Source organism: Cygnus olor, chromosome 5, assembly GCF_009769625.2.
Source record: "Cygnus olor isolate bCygOlo1 chromosome 5, bCygOlo1.pri.v2, whole genome shotgun sequence".
Classification (NCBI taxonomy): Eukaryota; Metazoa; Chordata; class Aves; order Anseriformes; family Anatidae; genus Cygnus; species Cygnus olor.
The window spans coordinates 18839582-18866509 of record NC_049173.1 but is presented as its reverse complement, the minus strand read 5'-3'; the positions used below and the strand labels follow the sequence as shown (position 1 = coordinate 18866509).

At 38.7% G+C, this 26928-nt stretch overlaps 1 long non-coding RNA gene across 1 annotated transcript in view; it reads right to left on the bottom strand.

The window, feature by feature from the left end:
* The window catches only part of LOC121070419, a 39254-nt gene extending 17872 nt beyond the window's left edge, over positions 1-21382 (bottom strand). The window contains exons 1-2 of the long non-coding RNA XR_005820061.1: positions 21364-21382; positions 10996-11054 (exon numbers count right to left, since the gene is read on the bottom strand). This is a non-coding gene — a long non-coding RNA (uncharacterized LOC121070419). The remainder of the gene's footprint in view (positions 1-10995; positions 11055-21363) is intronic.
* Between the last annotated feature and the right edge of the window lie 5546 nt (positions 21383-26928).

Genomic DNA, 26928 nt, shown 5'->3' with positions numbered 1-26928 from the left:
ATTTTTGGACAGAATTATCGCTCTTGGGAACTGGGGAGATGACCACTTTTTATTTAGTTTTATATTTATCTATTTTAAACACAGCAATCACAAGTTCCTAAGTGGTTAATCTGGTCATCCATTTCATAGTAGACAAGGCTCAACAGTCAGGTATTAATGTTTTGCCATCCAGAAGAGCTACCCCTTAATTTTCGGTCAATGTATTGAGACTGTGCTCCTCTGTTTCCACCTGGTGGAACTCAGGGATGCTATAAATGAGTAACCTGTATAAAAAATGCCCTTGGAGAAATCAGCTCCATAATTGATTGCTAGGAACTGGCCTTTGATTTGACTACGCTGGAAACTGTCAGGAACAGGTGAATTTTTTATGAATTTTGGGCATGTTAAGGCTCAAGAAGTGAGCTCCAGAGCTCTGCAAACTGGAAAAAAAAAGTCCTCCTAAGTCAGTAGAGTTGGAGAGCTTTATATTATGGAGCTAGCCTCCTGTTGCTGCTATTAGGAGCTCTGGCTCTTCCAATCAGCTCAGGACAGGTGGTAGTTTTTTGTTGTTGTTTTCAGGAAAACTTCAGGCTTGCAAATGCTAGTTGTCACTTAGCACTCTGCTTGGTGCACACTCTCTGGAAAACTGTTGTATGCATGCTCGGGGGGCAGCAGTACAGATCCTTAACCTTTTAGCACCATACTGCTCTCCCACACACTGCTTTGGCTCTTTGGTAGCTCACTGCTAGTTTATTTTGCTCTCATTTGGGAAGGATAATGAGAAGAATCTTGCTGAGCCCTTACATCATAGCAATAATTATATGGGAATAAACACAGTACAAATAACTGCAGGGTGCTATGTTGGTCAGAAATAACTACCTATTTAAAACAGGAAGCTTTTACCTACGTGCAATGAAAGGCAGAAAAAAAGAATTGCCAAAGAATGAGATGGGTACGTGATAGTTCAAAAACTTTTTTTTTTTTTCCAATTTCTTTGTCCTGCACCATGTACTGATTTTAGTGTAATTTTCTTGGGCTGAGAATCTTCCACTACTCTTGTTGAATCAGAGGAGACTGATATATAATTCATGAGTTTTTTTAATATATTCATCATTGCAGTGATAGTTAAGGCAAAAGAAATGTAATAAAAGGTACAATACCAAATGAAACTATGTTTTAGAAATTGAATGAATCAGGCTGTAGAGATACCAGTGCTAGTTATTCATGTGGTAAATCACCGTCAATAAAAGCCATTGATCCATTGAAAATCAAATTCAGGAGTCAAGGTCGCTTTTCTAACACATAAGTATGAAAACTATATTTATACCCTTAAAAACAGAAGTAAATATCCACATTTTGTAACTTATGTTACAATAGTACTAATAATGTCATGATAAGTGGTCATCTGTAATGCTCCATAAAGTTACGTTTATTGGAAGTCCTCTCAGCAGGGACCTGAGATGTCATACACCATGTAAACTGAAATAAATTATAATAAGGAGGAATCTGTCATTCCCTGCTGCTACAGAAATATCCCCCACCATCTTTTCATTCGTTTCACTTCAAAAATCCCAAGTTAAGAAATTTCTATCATTAAGTTGGCTAATACATAATCCACTTTCATTGCTGAGAAATTTTCTTCATATTCTCAGATATTAGTAGCAATGACGAAATAATTAAATGTGTTTATTTGCTTTAAAATGCCTTCATAGGTATGCAAGCATTGTAACAAGGTGCTCAAAGGATTAAGTTAACTACACCCAATTAAAAGTTCTCTGAGCTGTGGAAGTTGATGAGATCCACAAAAAGCCTTTTACAGCTTTCTCAGAAGTCAGCAGAATATTGCTTCCTTAACCTCTACATAAAACTCGCCACAGAACCACCGTTACAGGAATGCCAGGCTGCTGTGGGAAGGACACGTGAACACCGGCTGCACACCTCTACCTGAAAAACTTCCTAGGGTGAGTAGTGAGGGCATTCACAGGGAGCTTTGAAATGCTAAGTAGCTGCTCTTTCTGAGGGTGTTTGATCTGTCAACATACCAGTGGCATCTGCCACTAACCTGTTCTGTTTCCACAGTGTGATTTCAGACACCAAGTTGTGACAGAACTCGTCTCAGCCATTATGGAACCTGTCCTTTGGTGACAAGAGACATAGGTGGCAGAGATGAAAGATGTGTCAGCTCTAGCTCTATAGGCTGCTATACTTCTACCTGAAGCTTTCTTTGATTTAATTAAGTCACCAAAGTCTTCTGAAAATAAAAATCTTGAAACTCAGTAATTCCTTTACAATACAATAAATAGCAGAAAGAGAAGGCAATCATCCATTATAACCCATAGTTCAGTATCCTGCATATTTGTGTCCTAATATTACTTTAACGCGTCTCCTTCTCCTGTGTATTTGTGCTTTCCATAAACCATGCCACTGCTTTAAAAAAAAAAAAAAAAAAAAAAAAGCATACACTAATTTGTTTAATGGCTTTGCCATTCTTACCCACAGACTAAACCCATTTTCACATTATCAGACAAAATAAGGAAATCAAGAATTAAAACAAGGAAATGGAGGCTTTTTGAGTTCTTCTATTTATACTTGCCTTTCAAAAACCTTGATAAATGTCCTTTGTCTTTCCCTTTTGCAATGTAGCAAGAATAATTTGTGCCAGAGCTGAAGACAGGGAGGATGCATGTTCTCTCCTCAATTAGTATTGACTCTATGATGGTCTGTAATTATAAACAATGCCAACAACACTTATCAGCAGCAAAAATAGAACTGATCAATAATGGGTCAGGAGGATCAGAAGTATGGTCAGCTTCTGGGAATATAAATTCTTGGCAAGAAAATATGATTTTAGATTCAGATTCTGTAACTAAAAGACTTTTTTGAAGCGTCTGAACCAGGTTTAGTTTTTAATCTCAGAAATGTGTTTTGGCAATGTTCTCAACAGCTCCCACCAACACTATTATAATTATTATTGTTGTTGTTGTTATTGTTGTTATTATTATAATTTCCCACTCAGACAATCTTATTTCAAATGTGTGTTCTATATCAAGAACAAATGGCTGTATAATTCACCCAAAGAAAAATAGACATCCCTGCCAGTCTCACTCTGTGCCATTTAAGACAGAATGAGAAAATACATGCCAGAAAGTTTTGTCAATAAGAGAGGTATCTGAAATTTCTGGTCTTGTGGGAACATGATCAAACAAAATAGATACTAAAGGAATGTACAGGTCTAATCCTGTGCAGAGCTGTCTCTTTACGTAATTAGCATTAGCAATAGTTTTACCTGTCATTCATACTAAGCCACATACAGGAATCTTCATTAAAGTGCAGGCTTATCTGCTGGACCAGAGTCACTGCGTCCATAGACTCTCCCCTTTCCTATCATGAGATCATCCTAGGAGGTTGGTTTGCTCTTTTCTTGTATCAGGCATCTCTTCTCCTTGAGGAGTGACACACTGCACGCGTTTGTCTGGGGAGCAACATGCATGCAGGTATATGTTGACAGTCACAAACACCTAAGACTGCTGGAAGATATTGCAGAAAATCACTATTGTCAAAAAAATGCATCACTGATTTCCTTTCCTGAATTTTGGGAAACCATGGCAGGATAGATCCTGTATCACATGGCTGCCCCTACATAACCAGAATTATGTTCTCTTAAAAACTAGTCTGCAGCACAGTCTCTATATTCTAATGCATGTATTAAAAAGAAAAAAAAAAAAAAAAACAGTGGGGGAGAAAGAAAGAAAGGTAAAAGATTTTAAAGGGCATTCTTTCCCAAATTTTTGTTTTATATTCATAACTAGCGAACTGCTGCTGCCATTAGTATTTGAATTGACTGTGGCTGTACCAGGTAGTAAAAGAAGGCTATGGCTGCGCTAGTCAGTCAACGTGTGGATATAAAACATCCTACAACACAAACATAAATATGACCAGAGTCTGGATACGTTGCAGTGAGTAGTCCAATCATATGTATGTTACATATGTCCTGCTAATATCAAGTATTACAGAAAATTGATGCCAAGCAGACAAAACAGAGCTCTAAAAATAACATTTTTGTCCTGAGATAATTGCATTTCTTTCTTGTTATCAGCCATTTGTGGAAAAGTACTAAATTTAATTTAAGGTGCTAAACCATGAAGATGATTATAAAGAGGCTATTGAAGAAGTCCATGTCAGCACAGAATAGGAGAACCTTATTCTCTGCAGCATCTTTCATTTTTCTGTCAATGACACTTGAGAATTCACATAAAAAGTTGTGACTATGAGAATTTATTTGTACATAATGACCTTTAACTATAGCATGCATCAATTCAATAGATGAATTCAGCTAAGAGTAAAGGTAAAATTGTGTTTCCCTTGGGTATGGCAATCATGCTTGCCTTGCAGGGATTCATCTATCTGTAATACCACTCTGTTCAAAGCTGCACTTGATTATACTGTCTTAAAAAAAAAAAAAAAAAAAAAAAAAACACGGCACATTGGTATTCTAAAAAGACCTTAACTCCCTTGACGATTGCTATATCTTGTGAAAAAATAGCAGGGTGCCTGATCAAGCCAATTGAAGACATAAATTATTGGGTGAGTGGAAATCAATATTTTATTAGAAGCACAAGGTTTACTGTGATGAACCTTGCAGACATATGCCTTTCTGTTTATAGGTAAATCATTAGATTTCCTAAAGTAGACAACGCTGCTAGACAGCTGATTTTTTCAGCTTGAGGCTATGGGAACCATCATGTAGGCATAAAGGGAGAAGGTACAGAATGGGAAACGTAGCTATAAAAATCCTCCTGAAGGGAAAGGAGAGGGAGGAAGGTACAAAATGTGACTATACAACCTATACAACCAACATGCTGTTCCATGGCATCTGCTCCTTGCTTTCAGAACTTCTCTTGAACCTTATACTACTGGTGGCAGTGTGCAAAGTATTAAATCTAACCTATTTTACAATGCTGTTTTTCATGACAAGCTGATTCTGGGTGAGTCTGAGCATCCAGATGAAGTTTGTTTGTCCAGATCCTACAAGGTATTCAAAATCCTCTTATACTTTATCCAGAAGCTTTGAAGACCAGGATCCAAGACAACATGGGGCTAACAGGAACTGAAGCTCCTGGGCTTCCAACAACACTTCTGAGACCTCACAGAAGTGGGCTTTTACTTCCTGCACTGAGGAAAGCAGGACATACAAGGTCTTTCTGTGAATGTTAGGAAGAGAGCTGTTAAACTTGCACAAGCCCCATGCAAAACTTAACGTCTTGAGTCATAGTGTACCCTTGGGCCCCAACACTGGTTTCTGCAGACATCCTTTGGGTGCAAATGTATTTTTGGCATATTTCCAATATATTTATCTTTCCTCAAGTCATCTACACAGGTAGATGTGGTTGTGAAGAAATAACCTCACATGGCTCCAGGAGACTATCAAGATGACCAGTCACATATTTGTACTACCAAACCCCACTATTCACTGAAATACTGCTGATGAACTCTGGTAATTCCCATCTGCATAAAGCAAAAAATATTAAAAATAAATAAATAAATAAAGCAAAAATAAATAAATAAATAAATAAATAAAATAAAATGAATTGTAGTCTTAAGTGGAATGCCACAGTTAAGTGAACATACTGGAAATTTACACCCTTACCCAGAACTGAATTTTTCCTGAAATCCTCTGCAAAGGGTACATCAGGATTATTCCCTTCTCAAACCCAGACTCACCTACTACTGTAATTTGGAAATTGAACAGAAATAAGACTAGAGAAGTGATTAATGACACCTGTAATCAGGTGTGTGACTTATTTCTCTCTCTCATCATCTTGTCTCAGCTTGTAAAGTTTTTGCTGTTGTTTCATGGAGCAGACTTCCTTCCCAAAATCAGTATCAGTGTACAAAAGGCATAATCTAACTCCCATCAGACTTACAAGGACAGTTTCCTACTAACTTTGGTGAAGTCTGGACTAAATGTTATTTCATGAAATAAGTAGCACTTGTGACACTAGTAATGGTACAAGTAGAAAATAATGAGCGTGATTTACTTTTCCAAAAATGTGTTAATGGTTTCATTTGGTTAGGCTTCTTTTTGGAGTTTCTCAAGTATTGCTATGTTGTTTGAAAGCACTGTATTGTGTGCCTAACTGTAATCTTTAGCATTGCATTCACACAGATTCTGGTATCAGTGCACTTATCACTGTTACAGACAAGATACAATACCCCACATCCTGCTGCTAACATGCGTATCACCTCACTGACTTCAGAATGACTTTTTCTGGCCAGTACCTATGGGCACTGGGAAGCCCTGTGAGTCAATCCAAAATAAATCTAGACACAGTCAGCAGTTTCATATCTGAACAGTTTGCGTCATTTATCACTCTGGCATACTATTCTGAAAGTAAAATAGCTTTGGGCCACTTCTGTGCAGCTGCATGGCTGCTGCTTGGGCCAGGATACACAGCACTGTGAGCACTTCTGCCTCCTCAGCTGAATTATTTTGGTATTTGCTGGTGATTGTGGAGATGCCAATTTGCATGCTGCTCCTTCTGGCAAGAAATTAGCCCTGGTGTTGTGCCCCACTGTACATCCGTATGTGCAACATTAACCGCACCCAGATCCATCTGCTCAGACCCATCTTCCTCCATCTGCCACCATGCTCCATGTTATCCATAGGACATTGCATCAGAATTATGAATCATCCTCTCTAGGCTCTTGATATCTTATTGTTAACAGATGGGAATAACCTATATTCCATAATAATGATCCTGGATATATCTGTCCTTTGTTATATTAATGATTCAATAAGAAAAGAGCCAGCTAGATGACATTACTAAATTACTGACCTTTCAGGCAAAAAGAGCTAAAGTCTAAGTCTGCGTTAGTAACACAAGAGAAGGCATACCTCTGAAATAATGCATTTGCTCCTGGTTTGACTGGAAATCAATACGTGAGGTACAATCCAAATTCTTGTTAGTATTACTAACAGAGTAATTCCTAGAGTGCAAATCTGAAGAGCAACACTAAGGACAAAGAAATGGGATGTTCAACAGCTATGACATTTTGGCGATTCACCAGCGAGCAGAGAGATTTTAATTTATTAGTAGCAAAGAACAGATGATCCCGTAATAGAAAAGAAGCATCTCTCTGCTGCTTATTTGATATGATGAAATCTTCACTCCATGTCAATTTTTAAAAGAAGTGAATTGCTTTGTGCTGCACTGTCTGAACACTGCAGAGTACAGAGCTCCACAAAAATTATCCAGGTGCTAGAAAACTGTGCTGCACATAACAAGGATTCTGGAACTCAGTACATTTGGTTACCCTAAAAGAAAGTTGAGAAGTAAGTTGGTCATTTTCTTGGGCATTAAGTGTGTGACAGCAAGCAGCAAGGAGGCATCGCAGGACCAGGTGACTAGAAGGTGCAGTTTGACAGTCACATCCGAAAGAGGCCGTGTTTGCTTTTGACAAAGGTGTTTAAATATTGGTGAGTTCCCTACACAGCAGCACCATCACATGGAGTCTCTAAAGGGATGAAACACAGCTTCAGAAATCTATAATCCTTTTTTCCCAGAGTATATTGTGTTCAAGTCTGCTAAGTAGATGACCAGGGTAGTCTGTGCTGGCCCTTGAGTCCATGAAGCCTTGCTGCTTGTCCTGAATGCAAGGAGAGATTTTCCAGAGTAGCTGTGGGACCTAGGGCTACCCCTCTGCAACAGAGCTAGCACAGGAGCCTGCTATCTGCTCTGTGCCATGTGAAGGGGAGAACAGCTTGTGCCTTGGAGAATTTTCATTCCTGCTGCTCCTTCAGCATTGCTACTACTGCCACTACTGCAGAAATTCAGTAACCCAGCACCAAGGCCAGAAACAAAACCAAAAAGAACATGAGGCTGGGTACACGCAGTGAGTGATCTGTAACTATGACTATTCATAATAGGAGATAAAAGGAGAAACAGACTATTTTAAAGCTACATGGTGTTTTTTTCTCATACATTATAGGCTAACATCCAAGGACTAAGGCATCAATGCACAGGGGTCTCCAGGCCTCTTGGTTCTCTGAGTTTCCGTTTGTCTGGCAGTGCTGGCAGCTGCTGCTTGCCCTTGAGCTATCAAGGTTTGGCTTAGACTGTTTCCACTGGATGAGTAGTGGTGTGTGCTAGTATCCAGACACACACACTATATATAGCAAATACCTTTTGGTTCTGTTGAGGAGGAACATTTCTTCAGTCACTTTGCTGATCTCTTCATCTCTTGCTGATGGGATTTTCCCATCAACACCCCAAAACTTTCAAAGCAACCACTTACTGTATGTTTAGTTGGTTTATATAATGTTTCAGTGCTGAAAGTGGCAAAGCCAGGCTGCATTTCACATAAGCAAATGATTTTTGCAGATGTTTGCCCATCTAACTTTAGAGGAGTTGGACATTGGCAGACCCTCAGCATTGATGCCATATATCTATTGATGGCATCTCCGTAAGAATCTACATTCTTAGGTCCTTGCTTCCATACAAATAAAAAACAGCTTGGGCTGAAGTTGGTTTTGAAAACAAGTGTTAAAATATGCTTTTGCACTAAGGCTACGGTAAAAGATCAGTTAATTTATTAGTCTTCATAAGTAACCAGTCATTCTAACAATTTAACAGATTTTCTTTAAAAGCTTATATTTCTTTTCCTGTAACCTCTCATTTGCACAATTCCACAGCAGCTAATTAAGATTTACAAGAAAATCCAGAAATGAGACAAATTCTGCAGAATTAACTGATATAACAACCATAATCCATATTTTTGTAATGCAGCTTTCTAGTAATGAATATCCATTAGATTTTTTAATTCAAAAATGTGCTTGCCATGCATTTATTAAGAGTTTTAATAATGGCTTTAAGCACTATATCATCATTAATAACAATAATAATTAAGTCTGGGAATCATTACAGGAATCACATCTGCAGCAGTTCATGCAGCTCTCTCACCTGTAAAGAAACTCTTCCCTTACGGTGTGGCAGGCAGGGCTCTGAATCTCCTCAGGCTTTGCTGTTGCTGGCAATTAGCAGCACTTGCTGATTAAGCAAACCCAAGACACAGCTTTGGCCGACCCATCAGAGAAAGTGCTCAGTAGCAGGAGCCTTGGCTAGGGGGAGACTTTTTTGCTTTGAGATTGCTCTTGACGGTGCACAAGCACCAAGGTCTACCTTTTGTAAAGATACTTTCTCACCTTATAGCAAAGAGACATATGCTAGCAAGATGACATTTCTCCTGGTATTCAATACCATAATTCATCAGATAGGACACAGAAAGAACAAGTCACTTCCTATGACTGATATACCAAAGCAGGAAAAAAAAAAACTTCTTTGTCACTATGTTTCCATTACATGCAGTCACTATTATTTAAATGTATTGCACGTGTGCAGGTGGTAGGAGATAATTGATCTTCATTGAGTTTCTAGGTAATAGCTTTCAAAGTTTCCCTGGAGACAGTGCTATCATGACGGATTCATTCATTGAACAACCATGAGACACCTAAAATATTTCAATTAAAAACTAAAAAAAAAACCAACTGCAGTTCTTCAGTTCTCTTGAAAAATGAAGTATCTTTTGACAGAAATAATTTCATTTCATACGTGTACGCATATATCCACACATCCATCTAACATTTGATGCAAGACCACCATTAGTTTAACTATGCTGGACATTAAAGAAATATATGAGCCAATTTCAGACTTGGTGTAATGAGATGTAAACCCAGACCCTGTATATTCGTGCTCTGAATTTGTCTTGAATAGTTCAGGGTTTAGTACTTGTTATCTGTGGGATTCATTTGAAGATATCCCACTAATGGAAAAGTTTGTTAAGGATTGTTATATCCTACCTTATCTAGGTTTATGGTAGCAATTAAATATAGTTGATATTAACATTAAAAACATCCAAAGGGACATAATGTTGTGATGTGGAGGCCAAAAAAGTATTATCAGAGTGAAAAGTGTGTAATTCAAATGGAGCTGAGGATAAAGTCACCCTGGCAGCATGTGTGAAATTCAGCTGCAGTTCGAAAACACAGAAGCAAGCATTCCAAAACTCTGCTACAAGTTAAAAAAATAAAAAATAAAAAATAAAAAATCATCAGTCCAAGGAAAAAAAAAAAAATGTAGCTATCTCCATACATCCGCATTGGCAGACATGAGATACATTCATTTTTTTTTTCTTTTTTATAGACCCCAGCACAAATAGATCAGAATGCTGTGTGGAAAAAATTTAAACTATGGCTTCCATGAAGTAGCGTTTAGGCACTACAGACAGACAGATTAAGACTTCAGGACTAGAAAGACTGAGAAATGGAGTCATTTAGGAACCTCATTCCTTATCCACGTTCAGAAATACGATCTGAGAGGCCTGCCCTGATGGTCTCAGGCAGTGGGAGGGAGTGGAGACACCCGTTCAGGCTCAGCATTTCCATTACCATCACACTGCACCGCTGTCTCCCTGTTCCCTTGAAGAGGCAGTGAGCTGGTGACATGGTTATGGATCTGTTGCAAAATTTGTGCAAAATCTGTAAACAAGACCAAAGCTAACTATTCTGAAAAGAGAATAATTGCCAGATTGAATTGGAAAACAGATTATTATAATTAATTCACTTGGATGACACTTCAGTCTGTATAAGCATGACACAATGACTCTTCATTCAGGAACACGGGTGTGTCTGTGTCTTCCAATTCTTTATCTATTCCACCATAATTAAGCATGAATAATGTGCACTCAAAGCCACATGTCACCCAAACTAATGTCGTTCTGAATGAACAAACATCTATCTGTGTAGCTGAACTATTGCTGAACCTACAGACTTACGCAATTCTTGTCACTAAGAAGCCCATCAGAAGTGTATAATGACATGCAAATGAGTAAGAATTGTTCTGAATGAGAAACAGTAGACAAAAAAAAAAAAGTGCCACAGATCAAAATATATATCTAGAAAGCTCTTCTATTTCTGGTGGGGGTTCTCAGCCAGATTATTATGCAAGTCACGTCACTTACCTGTGCCTCTCTCCTTATTCCCTTCTATTTCTGTTTAGGCAGTTATTTCTGACCTGTAACTTCACCAAATACACATACTTAGTGTATGTTTTGATAATAGTTAGATAATAATGCATGCAAAGGTGAACAGGACTGACTTAATAACAAGAGACTTGGTCAAAACTAATTTTACATATCTATATCAACAGAAGACAGTAACAGCAGCTGCAAGTCTCCCTGTCTCAGCCCGTCCCACCTTGCATGGAACAAAAATTTAAACATCTCAGAATTCAATCAAATTAATTCATCATTCCCATTTTGAAGAAGGAGAAGCTAAGACAAACCAGTCAATTCACATAAAGTCACATGGTAAATCATATATTTCAATAATTTTGTTCAAGCATCATATGCTTTTTAATTTCCAAGTCCCAGCTGTGTACACAGCCCAGTGGTTTACACTGCCTTTTAATCCATGTGGTGCTTGGGCACACTCCCTCTCATATCCACACAAATTTTTATACATCATTTTCTGTCTGTGCAGTGTGTGGATACAGATAATATTTAAGATTGGCCAGAAAACTACAATTTCATTAAAAGAAACATTTTGAACTTCCAAATATGTAGACAGAAAATAATTCATAACCCTAAAACCTCCTGACTATTTGTAATAAAGTAATAAAATTTAGAGTTACAGTAGTGTTACCATTCTCTAGCCAACAGGAAAACTACAAAAAATACTTCCAAACTCTTTTAAACCATTTCTACTTATTGTCCTTAATAATAGGTGTTGATTATGAATTATAACTAAAGCAGTACAAGGGAAAGTGCAGAGAGACAAGGCAGCCTGCTGTCAGCCTCTCTACACTAATGGCTTGGAAGATACTGTTAGTATGCTCTTGCCCCTTTGCGGAAGAATCAAATTATTTCAGCTTTCATACAGACACCATTCAAGTAAATTACTGGAGGTGCCCTTTACCACTTGGTGCATTGCCAATTACCAAATGCCATTACTTTCGCATACAATGAAATGTTTTGGTACAACAAGGTTAAAGAGAATACCTATTTGGAATGAATGAAAGGGCAGAAAATGTCACGTACAGAATCAGAAAGACAGATTGAATAGTTACAGCAGGAGTCAGAGGTCCAAAATGTAGATGAGCTGGTTTCCCCAGTGAGACAGCTGGCTGTGAATTAAATGGAATATTCACCTGAGATTCAGGAGAATCTGCACAGTAAAGGATTCTAAAGCATATGCTAAATGTTTTATGCAGGCTCCTATGAAATAAACAAAAGGTTAAGTTTTTCTTTTGGGTGACATTGTGTTTAAAACACATCAGAGGAAAAACCTTTAGTAGAATATCCTGCACTGTGTCAGGTCAGCCTTTCTGCATCTAAATAATATCCTTTAAATGTAAAGATTTTTTTTTTTCCTTTGTGAAACTGCTATGGTATGTTAGATTTACAGATTTCCATTCAAATACTGCAGTCTATAAGTAAGACTTATATTTGAGGAGAAGTCTGCCTTCTGTTACTTCATGTTTCTTATCCTAAAAGGCGTTTTGCAATCAAAACTGAAATCATTAGATTAGAAGCACTCAGAAAGGCTGGAGTCAAGTTTCCATGACAAAGAAAGTCCCAGGTCGAAGTATAAATGTAAGTCGGGAGCGCAGTACAACTGAACCTGCTACAAAATGGCCACTACCTTCAACAGAATAAAATTAATACACTTATGGAGAATATCAGTGGCTGTGCAGGTGTACATGTTGCCTAAGGAACGTGTGTAAGAAAGGTTCCTAAATCTAAGGAGCACCACTGACATCAGAAGAGGCTTTCCACGTATGTTCTCCATGATTTCTGCACAATTGTGAATAATTGCTAGCAAAATAGAAGTAGGAAACATGTATGTTTTATTTCTCTTGACCCACAAAAATTGGCTCTGTAGATCAGTTATGGATTTTATCTTTTTGTTATTGTCATCAGTTCAGCTGTACTAGTGACTAGTCCCCAGCACTCTCATCCTTTTGTCATTTAATTTCCCTTCAGCTAGTGATTTATTCTGTTCCTTTAGGCTAATACGGTCTGATTTCAATTACTTCACTTCCTTCGAAGTCCAGTTCCTACAATGAATTGAGAATCTGTTGTTTTCTTTTTCACCCTGGGTAATTTATTTTAACACAAGCACCCCCTGTACCAGGACATCTCAAAAATCATCTTAATTGTACACTTTGCTCTTCGCACTCCTTTTTCCGTTTGTTTTCTCCATTTTGGATTCCTGAAGGCCCTTTAAAATTCTACTTTGAAAAGCAGCTTTCTGTGACACACAAACATCTGAAAACCTTTCCATGTCAATTAAAAAGATGTTGGGACAGTAGAAATGTAGGACGTACAAACTTCACTGCACAGTGGGAGGCCCAGAAAAATCCATAGAATCACAGCATCACTAAGGTTGGAAAAGACCTCCAAGATCATCTGGTCCAACCATCCCCATACCACCGATATTACCTAATGCCTAACCATAAGTGAAGTATGGATAACTATTCCTTACTGTCCCACACCACAAAACATTTCCCCAAGCCCTTTGAACAACATCAGTCCTTGATTAAAATATCTACAGGCCCAACTCCAACAGCAGGTGGAGAAAGCAGCTGACATTTGGGACCTTGTTAGTGCTCCAGGTCCTTTCCCTAACAGGGAATCTGTTAGAAAAAAGAGATCCAAAGCAGCAACCCCATCCTAGGCAGATGTGGAGCAAACCATGATGACATGGAGCACAGATCGCCCAGCTCCTGCCACTCTGATCCTGAGAAAACTTCCCACCAAGACCCAGCTTCCAGAAGGATTTTTCAATCTTTTGTTTATTTATTTATTTATTTTAATGTTATGTTTCTAATTCTGGGTACAGAGACATGATGCCTGAGGGATCTGCACTGGGGGTACTCAAAGAATGAAGTGAGACCAGTCCAACCTTTCTATCCAGTTAAACACGTAGTGAGGGTACACCTTATCAAGTCCTGCTTACTTTGCTTGTATTAAATGATGTACTAACAGCTTATTTTTTAAGCCTTGCACCCATGACAGTGGCTCTTGCATCTGGAGAAGAGAGAACCAAGGAAACTATCAAGTGGCATGAGTAAAGGAATGGGAAAACATCAGTATGTAAAAGACCCGGGACAGGTCTGTTTTAAACACTAACCAAGTCTGCCATAAACGCCATCATCTGAGCTGACTGACAGCTCTCGGTTGTCAACCTGCCAAGCTATGGAGAGACTGGAACAAAAGTGCTGCCTTGTATAAAACCATCAGACATACAGGTAAAAAGGGGTCAAAACAAGAACATACACTTCAAAAGCCCATGAATTTGCGCCTCTAAATCTGGTAGATGTTTTTGACAATCTCCCCCCAAAGTCTTTCCACATTTCTAGAAGCAAAACAGACTTATGCACATTTACAGCTTTCATAAATCTTTTAAATGTGTGGGAGCAGCAAATATTTTGGAAGTGTAATTGAAGAAAAAACAAAATTTGAAATAAGATGATTAACATCATCCCTGCCTTTACAGAGGAGAGAAAGCCAGTGAAACGTAAATGTGCATGTCAGAATTTCTCTCTCCCCATGCATGGTAACCAAAGCTCTTTGTGCAGAAAGCTGGGCTTTGTCCCTCTCATACAGAAATTGGTGTTAGCTGTCATAAGTGACACCCTAAAGAAAGGTCTATATGTTAAGGACCAAAGCGCAGAATGAAGCAGAAAGCAAAGGCTGCCAGTGAGATGCAGGGCTGTTGTAAGGGCTTCGGAGCTGCTGGCCATGCCTCTGATCCCTGCTATCATTCCCAGCCACTCCTCCTTCCACAGGGATGTCAGTCAGGAATACTATCCTGAAATCAGCGAAGCAGCAGGAGTCTGAAGGTTAACGTAAGGGCACGAAGAATCAGACTTGCCTTTCAAAGAGCTGTTCTGGAGAGACAGCAATCCTGAACTGCAGCTGGTAAGCTAATAAAGTACAAAACCTTCAACAACTGCACAGGGAACAAAGGAAACTACAGACAAAGCACGTTTCTCTCACTTTAAAATCGCCAATTTTTTAAACTTTCTTTTACATGAAAGAGATCTCCTTTTGAAGTTTGATTTTTTTTTAAAGTGAAAAGAGAACATTTTCTGCTTCTCTTTTACCAAAACCAGTTATTTGCTCCTACTGGATTTTAGCTGGTTTCAAAGTCTCCGCTACAAAAAGATTCGGAAAGGATGTGGAAAGCACCTCTAAGGGAACCAGAGCTTTGAACCAAAAAACAAAAACAGAAAATAGAACTTTTTTCCTAACAAATACAGCAATAAATAAGGGGAAAAGAGAGTTTGATTACAAGAGGACAGTTGATTTTTTTTTACTCAAAGTTAAAGTTAATTTTTCCGAAGAATAAGAACTTGTCCTGCTTGCTAGATTAAAACAGACACATCCTATAATTCATCTTTTTTGTAGCTATTTAACACCTGAAATCCATTGGAACCACTGTGAATTCAAGAAGAAAGGAATATAGCATAAATCCGTGAGTCTTTTCTTCCTGTACTCCCTGTTGATGGTCATTACATGTATAATAATTCTCACAAATCTTTATATAGTTTTTAAACATTTTCAGAGGGGTATCTCTTTCTATATTTTAATAGGAGAAAGATCATCATGCATGAGGAGATGTCTCTTTAGGTAACCAGGAAAATGAATGCACGTAACTATCCATCAATCAATTGATGGAAATATGCTCTGTAAATGTTGCACAAAAATTTATAATGATTTCCCTTGTTTCTTTCCACCCTTAATGAGAAGGGCAGCTGAACCACCTGGCAAGCCCTTAGCTGATGCCCTTGGAAGGCCAAGGAGCTAATGGTTGGTGCAGAGAGCTGGGACCATTAGGCCTTACTTTTATTCTATACTTCATAAACCTGCAGTGCTCCTATTGCCAGATCACTTCAGCTCCCTGTGCAGTCCTTTATTTATAGATTAATTATGGGATTAGAATGGGTGTAAAGTATCTCACAAGGGTGCATTGTAACTTAATTCATGAGTGTTTATAAAGCCATTTGAGACATGCAGATGAAAGCTTATGCATTAAGTGTACAAATAGTTATTATTTTCATAACAATTTGCAAGGACTGGTTTCCCACAGACTCTTTTATTATGTTTGAATTTCAGCTGCTTTGCTAATGGTCCTCAGCAGATGTACTTTCAGCCTGGTTCCCATCTGTGCCAGGAGATACACTTAAATACTGGACATTTTTCCACGGCCACTAGGAGAAGTCCTTTTCTTGATGCAGCACATTACTGCCATGGAGCTAGATGTTTAATGCTATTATTGCAATCTTTCTGCCAACCACTGATTGACAGCAACAAGGCTTGGGTTCAAATTTAGAGGGATCACTAACAAAATGCCAGCTGGAGCATCTGCTTAGAAACCCGGGGAAATAAACCTCAATTTCCAATTTTCTGCTTTGACTTTCTCTTTGACAAATGAATCAGTTGGCTTAGCAATACTTTATTTAAGGGAGGAAAGAAAAAAAGAAAAAAAAGAAAAGAAAAGGAGATAAAGACAGCCGTACACAACATCTGATTCCTAAAGTGCAACAATGTCAGGCAAACCTTCCCACCTAGGCACAGGTGTTAGCCCAACCCAGGGCTTTGCCCCTGCAGTGATACCACAACTCCAGCCAGCTGTATTCACAGCTCTTCTTTTTCTGTCGCCCCAGTAAGTGTTGAGAGCTCAGCCATTTTGGGGGTCATGTTTTAGACTTTGATCTAGTTTGCCATCTCCCAGAACAAGCACAGCCTCAGGACAACTTTAACTTACTACAAAGGAGAGCCCTCTCTCTGTATCCTACTATATTCACAACCTTTCTGCTAAGACAGCCAGTAAAAGTTCTAAATCTATTTCCAGTCAGTAAAATGGCATAATTCACGGTGGGAGATTTTGGTATATATTTCTCTAATGGTGAATTGAATATTGCCCTGTGCCCCAAATTATTAATACATTCAGTTAAGCAACAGGAGGCAAAAAATGATGGACAGAGATATGTATACATAATACTTATCAGATATTTTTATCTACTCTAACTTGACTTTGATCCTGTTCAATTTAGGTAAGCTCCTGTAGATTGTTGGCTCTTCTCTCATTCTGCCCATAGGTGCCACAACACCCATAATAATATGACCAAGTTTTTTCCATAAAGCACCCCAAGGATTAATTGGCCCTGATTTCTGGTCCATCCTGGCTCAAGCTGCATTTGAACCAGTGAACTAGAAGTCAGGGTCTTGTTTTCTAGGCATTACTAGTCTTTTGAGTCATCCACCTCCTGGTTTATCATGGAAACTAATTATTCATTACCACTACAATCGTTCTGATCCATAAACAAGGAAAAGTAATCCTGGCAGATGGTATGGGACTGTCTAGGTACAGATAAACACCGCACAAAATAATGAAACTCCCTGTGCTGTAACCTTTAATATTATGAAAGAATTATTCAAAACTGTATAGTAGTCCAATAAATAAGAAAATGGGACTCACTGAAGTATTAATTCTGGCAGAAAAAATGCATTAATAATATTGGAGAGATTCTGTAATTACTGAGAAATATTATACCTTTCTAGACTAGTATTCTTCAGAATGAAAAAGCTCAGGAACTGTTTCTTAACATGGCAAAAACACATCAAGAAAAAAAATACGCTTTTAACAAAGGCTATCTAGTGCTAATAGAAGCCTTTTTAGAGTTTACAATTGTATTTTGAGCATATGTTACCACTTTTTAGGGGTCTTATTTGCCTTTCTCGAGAATGACCAGGAGACATCCGCTCAAGTTTAACTACACTCATCCTAAGTTTAGGTCTGAAACAGAAAACCAACTACAAAAATTATGAAGAGACCAGAATTTATTAAAAGAAAAATCTCTTCAGTTGTTGAAATTACAACCTATTTTCTTCATTTCTCTGCATAGCAGGATTTGCATTTAATTCCCACAGGTATGGCTTGAGGTTTATCTTTAGGCATAAAAAGACTAATTTTCAGGAATATCCAGGAATCCAGCTGGGATCCAACAGAGGTGTAGTATTCTTCTTTCTTATAAAGTAAGCGCTCATTTGAATGAATTATGTATCATTGCTTTTGCACTTTCTGCTTTCTGAATAACCTAACCTTCATGGTTAAAGCCTGGCACCCTGAAGGTTGCACCCATATGTTACTAGAAAGGTAATTTACCCTAGATTAGGAAAAAAAGGTCTCTCGTTTCACCTGTGACCCTTCCATCACAACGTGTTAGTGTTGGCTGAGCAGGGTAGGTAATTGCACCGAGCTGCAGGCTGAGCAGGTGACTTGCAGCTGCGCTCCAGATCCCGGCCTCTGCCAACCAGCAGGGACATGGCTGGTTTCACATCAGCAAAGGAGCCTCAGCACGTTTAGTGTTTTGGCTTTTTTCTTGCTAATGTGCTAAAATCTCTATCCTTAATTTCCTTTGCTTCAATCTAAATAGCTATAAAGCAGGCAGTTGAAACAGATGGGAAATCAGATACCCTTTTTACACACTCCAGTGGAAACTTGCAGGCTAGTGTTTCAGGTCTGAGTTGCATAATGAAATTAAACTGTGAACGCAAAATAACAGCCTTAAGCCCAGCCAAATATGAAGAATATTATGTCTGAGTGACCATTTCTTTTCTGCATGGTGCTACCACTCTTGCTTGACTGCAAGGTGGAAAATGTGCTGAAATATTTCTAATGAAAATGAGGGGAAACCTATAAAACATGGAAGAAGGAACCACAGAGCTCTCAAGAAAGTTCATGCAACTCTCACTCAGTGCAATAGAAATTTTATTGACTATGGGAGACAAGTGAGGAGATGTCTGTCCACCTTTTAGGAGACCAAATATCCTCATGACAGGGCCCTCGGCATCATTCAGAACTATTAGCTACAAGGTGAAAGAATGAACTTTTCATTACTGTAAGTATTTATCCTGCTTCAAGAGTAAGGGCAGGGTAAGAAAGCAAGCATCTGTGCTGCTTGCCATGTTTACCTGTATCTGTACTGCCCACACCACAGGCAGCCAGCAGCCTACAGAATTAGGTCTCAGATCTATTGACTTTGGTGTCACCTCCCCAAAAAAAGACATCTCAGAGGTTTTCCAGTGATTCCAGACTTAATCTACTTGCATATAACCTACAAGTTTTTCATTTCACATATGTTGTTCTTTGCAAAACGGAGACCATGAGGAACTTTCAAGTGTTTTAAAAGGCATGCATTTTGGGTTGTAAAAAAATATAGAACTATTAACATAATGTGAGCTACATTGATTTAATATATCTGTTTAGATCAAACTAGAAATTTCACTATTCAGTTTCACCCATGCCTAAGGACTGTTTTCAAACTCAATAAACATGAAATTGATACTATTTTACAAAAGCATTATGAAGTGGGAAGATGGAATTTCATCTAAAAGCTACTTTCATGGTAAATGTTTCACCCAGCTCTCCTTTCAGAAAACAAATGCATTGCTAAAAAGACGTCTAAGGGGACCCAGGAAAGTGAAAGATTTTCTCTCTTCTTAAAATTAAAAAAAAAAAAAAAAACCACTAAAAATGTTGCTACTTCTGCATTTGGGCATTTTTGACAGAATCACTCTTACTGCTTCTTACCCCGGTGCATTACGGTGCTTTCCCACATCCCTTATCTTTATTTTCATTTTATGCAATTTGCAAATATTAATGCTGTTTTTACTAATAATGCCATGAAAACAGTTACTAGTTTAGTAGTCTATATAAGAATCTGCAATCCTGATTATATAACAAATGAAATCATTTTACAAAGTCACCTGCTAACTTTTTCAAATTTAACATAAAACCACATCTTTTTGTCTTGTACGAGAACTTTAAACACTTTCCCTCTTTTATTCTAGTGATATCTTTAAAAGGTTCTTAGCTGTTGTCACATACCATTAAAACCTGATCTCATGCCTACTAAAGTTAATACATCTTACTATAGATTTCAATGAGATTTATAACTATTAATCTATAATGACTGTTACTAGTTAAACTTTTACCAGCTCATTTAAAAGCATAAAGCACAGCAAAATGTTGCTAAAAATATAATTAAATGCAAAATAAACTTGATTTCCCCACTACTGCCAACAAAAAGCTCCCCGTAAACTAGCAGTCATTGCATGCAAATCATTCAGATATTCCTCTCTGTTTATCACATTCATTACCCTTAAACAGAGAAAGAGATGGAGAGAGAAGGCAATGTCTATGATGATCTTAAGGCTTTCTACAAACCTCCTGCTTCCATTTGTTAAACAACTGAGCTTTGTGTTCCAGGCCTCCTGAAAATCTCCTGTTAAAATCTGCTAGATATTTTGCCATGGACATGAAATGCTATCTGGAACTACATGGCTGTAGGTGGGGATGCTGTTGATTATTAGTCTTCAATGGAGCCCAGAGGCACTGAAGTCACGGGGAATTTGCTATCAAGTTCAAGGGGGGCAGCTGGGCCCCCAATAGTTTCACAGAAATGCTTGCAAAAGAAGGACCTATTACAGCTTAACAAGAGTAATTTACATGAAACTTATTTGTAATCGTGTCACAAAACATCTTATAGTGTACTAGACACTTCCTCCCTTACCAGGATTTTGGCGTTAATTTAAATAGGGGCAAACTGAATATTTCATTAGTTTTTTTTTGGTGGTGGAGGTGGTGTTTTGTTGTTGTTGATTATTTTATTGTTGTTTGGTTTTGGGGTGGGGTTTTTTTTGTTTTGTTTTTAAGATGTGCTGGTTTTAGGCAAAGAAACCTGAATTTCAGACGCAGAAAATGGAGCCCAGAAAATTGAGTCATCTGACAATTTCAGGAGAAAAAGTGCTAAGCTAATGTTATGCAGCAGATTATTTGACCGCTTATGTATTTGCAAGTTCCAGCCCCAGAGAACATATAGTGCAGCACTCAGATTTAAGGATTATTCTCTTTAGAACACTGTTTTAAGAGTTCCTATTGTCTATGCACTGCCAGGAGTCTGCTTATGAGTAGTGCTCATTTTCACCTTCCTTCAAACCCGTTTTTCTGGCTCCTTGCATTGTCTAAAGACAAACATATTCAGAACTTGAATGAAGATAAGAAGAAGGCAGAAAAAATACTGAGTACTGAGGGGAATTTTCATAGGAAAAAATAATTACTTGCATGTATCTATGAAAAATATATACCTGCTCTTTCTTGCACTACTCAATTCCCTGTCATCTGAGCTTTAAATTAAAAACATTTCAGCTTTGCCTGATGAATTTCACCATAAACAAACACTCAGTCACCATGACAACCATGTTACTTATTGCAATGCTTTTAACTTTTACTGATGGACACAGAAAGCTTCCATTTACCTTCTACAATTGATTTGATCCCTCTGCTATTTGGTTTTTGCAGCCAGTGAATCACATATCTGGAGCTGTTTTCATTTTAGTCTGTCTCTGCCATAATGACCCAAGTTCTATAGCAGCAGTTAAATTCCATCTTTTATTTTCAATGTGCAAAAACAAAGCAGAAGTGTTAGTAAGCAGGAGAAATACAGTAGGTGCATTTAGCTACCACATACTGCTTCTGTTTTTCTGCACTCATAGCCTCAACGCCACAGCTTTAAGCAGTATTCCGGTGCGGTGGCTATGATTCAGTGGCAGCTCGCATGGTGAGCAGCACTGGGATGGGTCACTCTTTGATGGAGCTCCAAAAACCACCTACATGCTGCAGGAAAGAGTGAGTCAGATGTCAGCAGCTTCCCCACTAAAACAGCACAAAACAAATGCCTTAGTATGATACAAGGGCAATGGATTAAAAATTAAGTAAAAACTTCTGCTAGATGATTTTGCATTACACAAGCCCATTGTGAGAGTGTAACCTGCCTACACTATAGCATTTGGCTTGGTAGGAGGTTACTTCCAGCTAGGGATGTCTCTAAAGCCTTTAGGCCTGTTGGGATCCCCTCTGGAGGCTATTGTGTGGGCACAGTGTGCTTGGTTGTCCCACTGTGATGAAGGTGCTACTACCTGCGTGTCATCACCACATAGCACAGGGAGGAAATAAAACCTGAGCATTTTAAACTTGAAGTTAGAATTGTGGTGGCAAATGGGCCCCACCATTCCCAAGGAATAAGGTGGCACTAAGTTATAAGAGCCTTGTTTTTAATCAAAGATTGTTTCACCGAGTATCTCTTGCATTTTGTCACACATACATGTGTCATGTGGCTGTTCATCCTAACCCCAAACCATCTAAAAATGGGTGCAGCATGTCAGTGCAAGGTGTTGAGAAACCACGTTTCACAGCATCCTGTGCAATTACAGATCTGGCAGAGTCATCCAGCTGGACACCATTGACTCCAAAAGTGAGGGTGGTGAGAAGTAATATTCATCCATCTGAAAGAAATGGCGGCTCTGATTTCAAGGGCTTTTGTGACTGAGCATCTGGGAGGATTTGGGCCCCCTCCTTCACACATTTCTGCTCACTTATCATGCACACTATGGCTGTGTTTACCATAATGATTTTCTTGTGATCACTGAGGCAGGACATTTTCCCTCTCTACAGTAGTTAGTATGAGAAAAAAAGAAGCGAGAAGATCACATTTAAGTGTTTGCATCAAGTAATCCAATTCTGCTTTAATTTGCTGGTTTACCTATATTTACTATTGGCAAGAGACTTTTTGGTGACTTTGGACAGGCTGCGTTCTTGACCTCTAATGGCATTTTCTAACCTGTGAAAAGATCACTGTCAACCCACATATTCTCAAGTGAAATACTTCATATGTTGCTGCTTTTGCTTGCACTCTGTGGCAAGTTACAGTATAACTCTCATGTTACGTATGGAAGGTGTCCATGGGAAGAATAGGCCATGACTCCACAACTAACCTCACTGACTCAGCTGTTTATTTATTGCATTGCATATGAGCTGCAGCTTGAGAATTACCCAGAAAAGAAGCTCTGTCACAGAACTGACTTGGGATGCTCTGTGACCAAAGAAGAAACAGGACCCTAGGGTAGGTGTATAAACGTTTCACTGAAGTTTAAACATGATCATAGGATACCTCCTCCATTAGGGAAATGGGAGGTCACCACAAAAATTTGCAGCAGCCTAACTACAATTTACAACAAAACGGTATGCAAACATATCCAATCACAGTTACACCAGCCCTGACTCTACCATTCATCCATCCTCTCTCATTTCCATGCAAATCGAGGCTTCCAGCATGGGACAGGTGCAGGCCTTTGGTTGGCATCAGTCCTCTGTGTCTTCCTGAGACCTTGCTCTTCTCCAGAGTTGAGGTTCTCTCAGAACAGGATTTAGGGTGTTTTTATCACATAATCTGCTTGTTGCTCCTAACATGTCCTGCAAAGGTGTCCAGGCAGGTATTTACAGCTTTTGGTAGAGACAAAGCAACCAGTTCCTAGCTTCTAGGCAAAACAGTTGGCTCTTTTGTTTCAGAGAAGTTGATCCTTTTGTTACAACTCACAAAGCTAATCATTAATAGATCCAAGACTGCAATCTGTTAATCAACAGTTCAGGAACATAACAAAAGTGTAATTCCTCACGTTATTATTCGGTCCATTCCCTCCTTTAAGTACAGGAACTTTTCAGTGTCATGTGGTGTGTATAGATAGATCATTTTCACTGCTGGTCATCCCCTTACACTGCCTCTTCCCACATTCTCATTCAGTAGTTACCACTGTAAGTCAGTCTTAAAATGGCTGCAGGGAAAATGTTTCTTCAATATCAATGTTTTTGCTGTAAGACTGTACAAAATTGATTTGGACATGACAGTGGGAGGAGTGGATCAGAGCTAAAATGGAAAAAGCTGCACAGAAAAAAAGTCAAGTGCCTAATCTTTGTTATCAGAAATTACTCAGAGTAATTCTTTTTCTACGAGTCTCTTCCATCAAGAAAAAAGGTTTAATAAAAAGACCTATACCCAAAAGAAAAGCTTCTATGGGATCACTTAGCCACTGGTTGTGCTTTGTTTTCTGTGGTGAGAACACGCATGAACAGCTTAATGTGCCTGTCACGTACTGTTTGTGTTTAATGTACCTTTGAAACACACAGCACAATTCATTCATAAAGTCAACACATTCGTGTGGACTCTCTTTCAGGTCTTTCATTACCTGGATCCGGTACATCTTGTCTAAACACAAATGTTGTGTGACACTTCTGTTTAGAACTGAAGGTGAAACTTGTTTGCTGCGCTAAACTCACTTTGCAATGCTGCCTCAAAAGTACACACAGCTTTCAGTTCACTGCCTTTTGAGTTCAGGCAAGTCTACTTCATGATTTCAAAATACTGGACTCAGTTTTGGTCTTGCTGTCCACAGAATACCTGCCTATATCTGGTTGTAAAATGGCTGCCAGTAAAAGGATTTTCTGTGTGCTTACTTTTCTCAATGATTTTTAATTCTCTTAAAGTTAATTCCTATTAGAATACTGCTCTGTCTCACAGACCATGCCATTAGGACTGTTTATCTTAACCATTCCGTCCACAGTTCAGTCTCTAAACATCAAGAGAGTACCAAACCTGTAAAGTATCACGTAGAAATGCAGAAAGACAAAAGCACCTCACACTATCATTGAGAAAAAATAAATAAATAAAAATAAAAATAAAAATTCTGGAAGCCAGAATTCAGGTTTGATGAAGTGAGCAAGGGACAAACTGCTTTTTCATTGCAACCATTTGTAGATCAAAGACTCTCAGTTTCTATTGGGTAGATTTTCCAAATCTCCATTTGCCTTGCACTCAGCAGGTACTCAAGTGACCACCTTCAAGCTGGCAGAAGCAGGCATGTACAGGCTGATTATTTCCACAAAGGACTTTTATTCTCAAATAATTTCTCATGTTAAGCTTCCTTTTCGTCAGAATTTCTTTATCTCAGAAGTCATACGGAATTGTCATCAGTCTAGACACCAGACTGATTACTGATGACAAGGGATATGAGTGGGCAGAATGGGGACAAAACAGCTAGAATAAAACAGAATGAACTTTGCATGCCAGACTTATTTGGCAACTGTACATATGTGCTTTTAATATTTGTTAGGAACACAGTTCAGCCTTCCACTAAATGTTGGCAGTTTGGTATGTGGAGTGTCATAACAGCTTTAGTCACGACCCAGCTGCTTTAGTCATGCAACAAGTTTAGATTCATGACTTCTGTTGCTCATTTTGCTTTCCTCGGACAGGAATATAAAGAAGGTATAGAGCCCCCAAGGTATCCTTCTTCTCTTACTGCCTCTACAGTTTCCTTTGTCAGGAAAGCTGCGCTCCTGTTTAAAATTAAATTTAAAGGATTTGTTTACATGCCCAAGAATTGTTGTTTTTCATTCGGTGTTCAATCCACCTGCAAGAAGATGTTACTTAAAATACAGATCTTTTTAAATTTAGGTAGTGGGGAGCCCATCACACATTGTTGTGTGTGTCCTTCAAATCATTATTACTTTTACATGTGTCAGGGGATTAGGTGGTACAAGGTTGGCCATAAGTATTATGTCCTCTTCTGTTACAAGAATTCTCATTACTACTTGTAGTTTACCTCTGTAAAACATAAAAAAAAAAAGTCAATTGCTTGTCATATATTTTTGCACCTTAGAACATCATTGACATGATTCCAGTTGTCTCTATGAAAGTACAAGCAAGAAAACCAAGTTTGAACAGGCAATGAAAGCCAAACAAGCATTCCACTAAAGCAGAGATACTACCACTGCATGATGTTGAAGACACAAGATAACTATCATTTTTTATTAAAAAATCATTAATGATAATGACTTAAGGCATCACACGGCCTTCAGACCAGAACAAAGTAGTAAAACTTTCACCTAGTAAAGAGGCAGCTTGATTTATAAACAAAATACTCAGTCACCCCTCTTACCAGTTGTTTTGGATTCATATTTTTTTTTGTGGGAAACCTAAAACAGAGGCAACTGTGACAGACACATGAAATGCTGTAACTACAAGACAGGTATCAGCTCCTGGCACTGCATATGACCTACCACATCCAGAAGCTTTCTGCCTGTGTGGCTGCATGCTAGAGGGGAAAAGAGGGTCCTTTCAGTGGGTGCTGATAGTCCTTCTCCAAATCCACAGCTTCCTGGAGACTGAACTCAGAGTTCGGGCAGTCACTGGTGGGTGAAAGAAATTGCTTCCCAAGGAGATTTTCTCACCATGGGGCCTTCTGGTTCACACAGGCCCCTGAGATGGGCCCCTCCATCCCTGGGGTCCTGTACCCAGTCCCCAGCAGCGGCTGCAGTGCAGCAGGGAGGTAAGCTCAGAGTGCACATGGCTGATGGTCCTTTTTATCGGCTCTGTTGGAGGGAGACAGACAGCAAGAAGCTTCATTCAAGACATTCAAATGAGGCATGAGAAAGTCCCAAGAAGGGGACATGATGAGAAATGTAAGGTTGGGTGAAACAGACAGCACTAGAACGAACAGTGGGTACAACACTTGTGCACCACCTGTAATCTCAAGTCCAGGCACAGGCGGTGTTTGCTAAGGCAGTGTAGTTACAGCTTCCAACACCATCTAGAGTTCACAGAGTACTGAACCCAAGCTATTTTTATTCTACACTACTTTCATTCTACATTGCCATTACAGTTTTTTGGAGCTGCAATTCCATGAATCATCTAGGTTGAATGTTATAATAGCAAATCTTTTAAATTAGCACAGTTTGTTTGCACTGAAGAAGTGGGAACAGTCGTGTGAAGGAAGCTACCAGCACAGTATGGGATTTTTCTTACATTCATGCCAATTTAAACAGATGTATCAGTCCTGTGCTACCCATTAACATTTTAAGTGACATAAGATGTCATTTGCTGACATACAGAGAATTCATAATTAAACAGCTGGCTAGTAAAAGAAACCATTTGCTGAAGAACATGTTGAAAGTAAACTGCTAATAAATATATTTGGAAGCTTACAGCA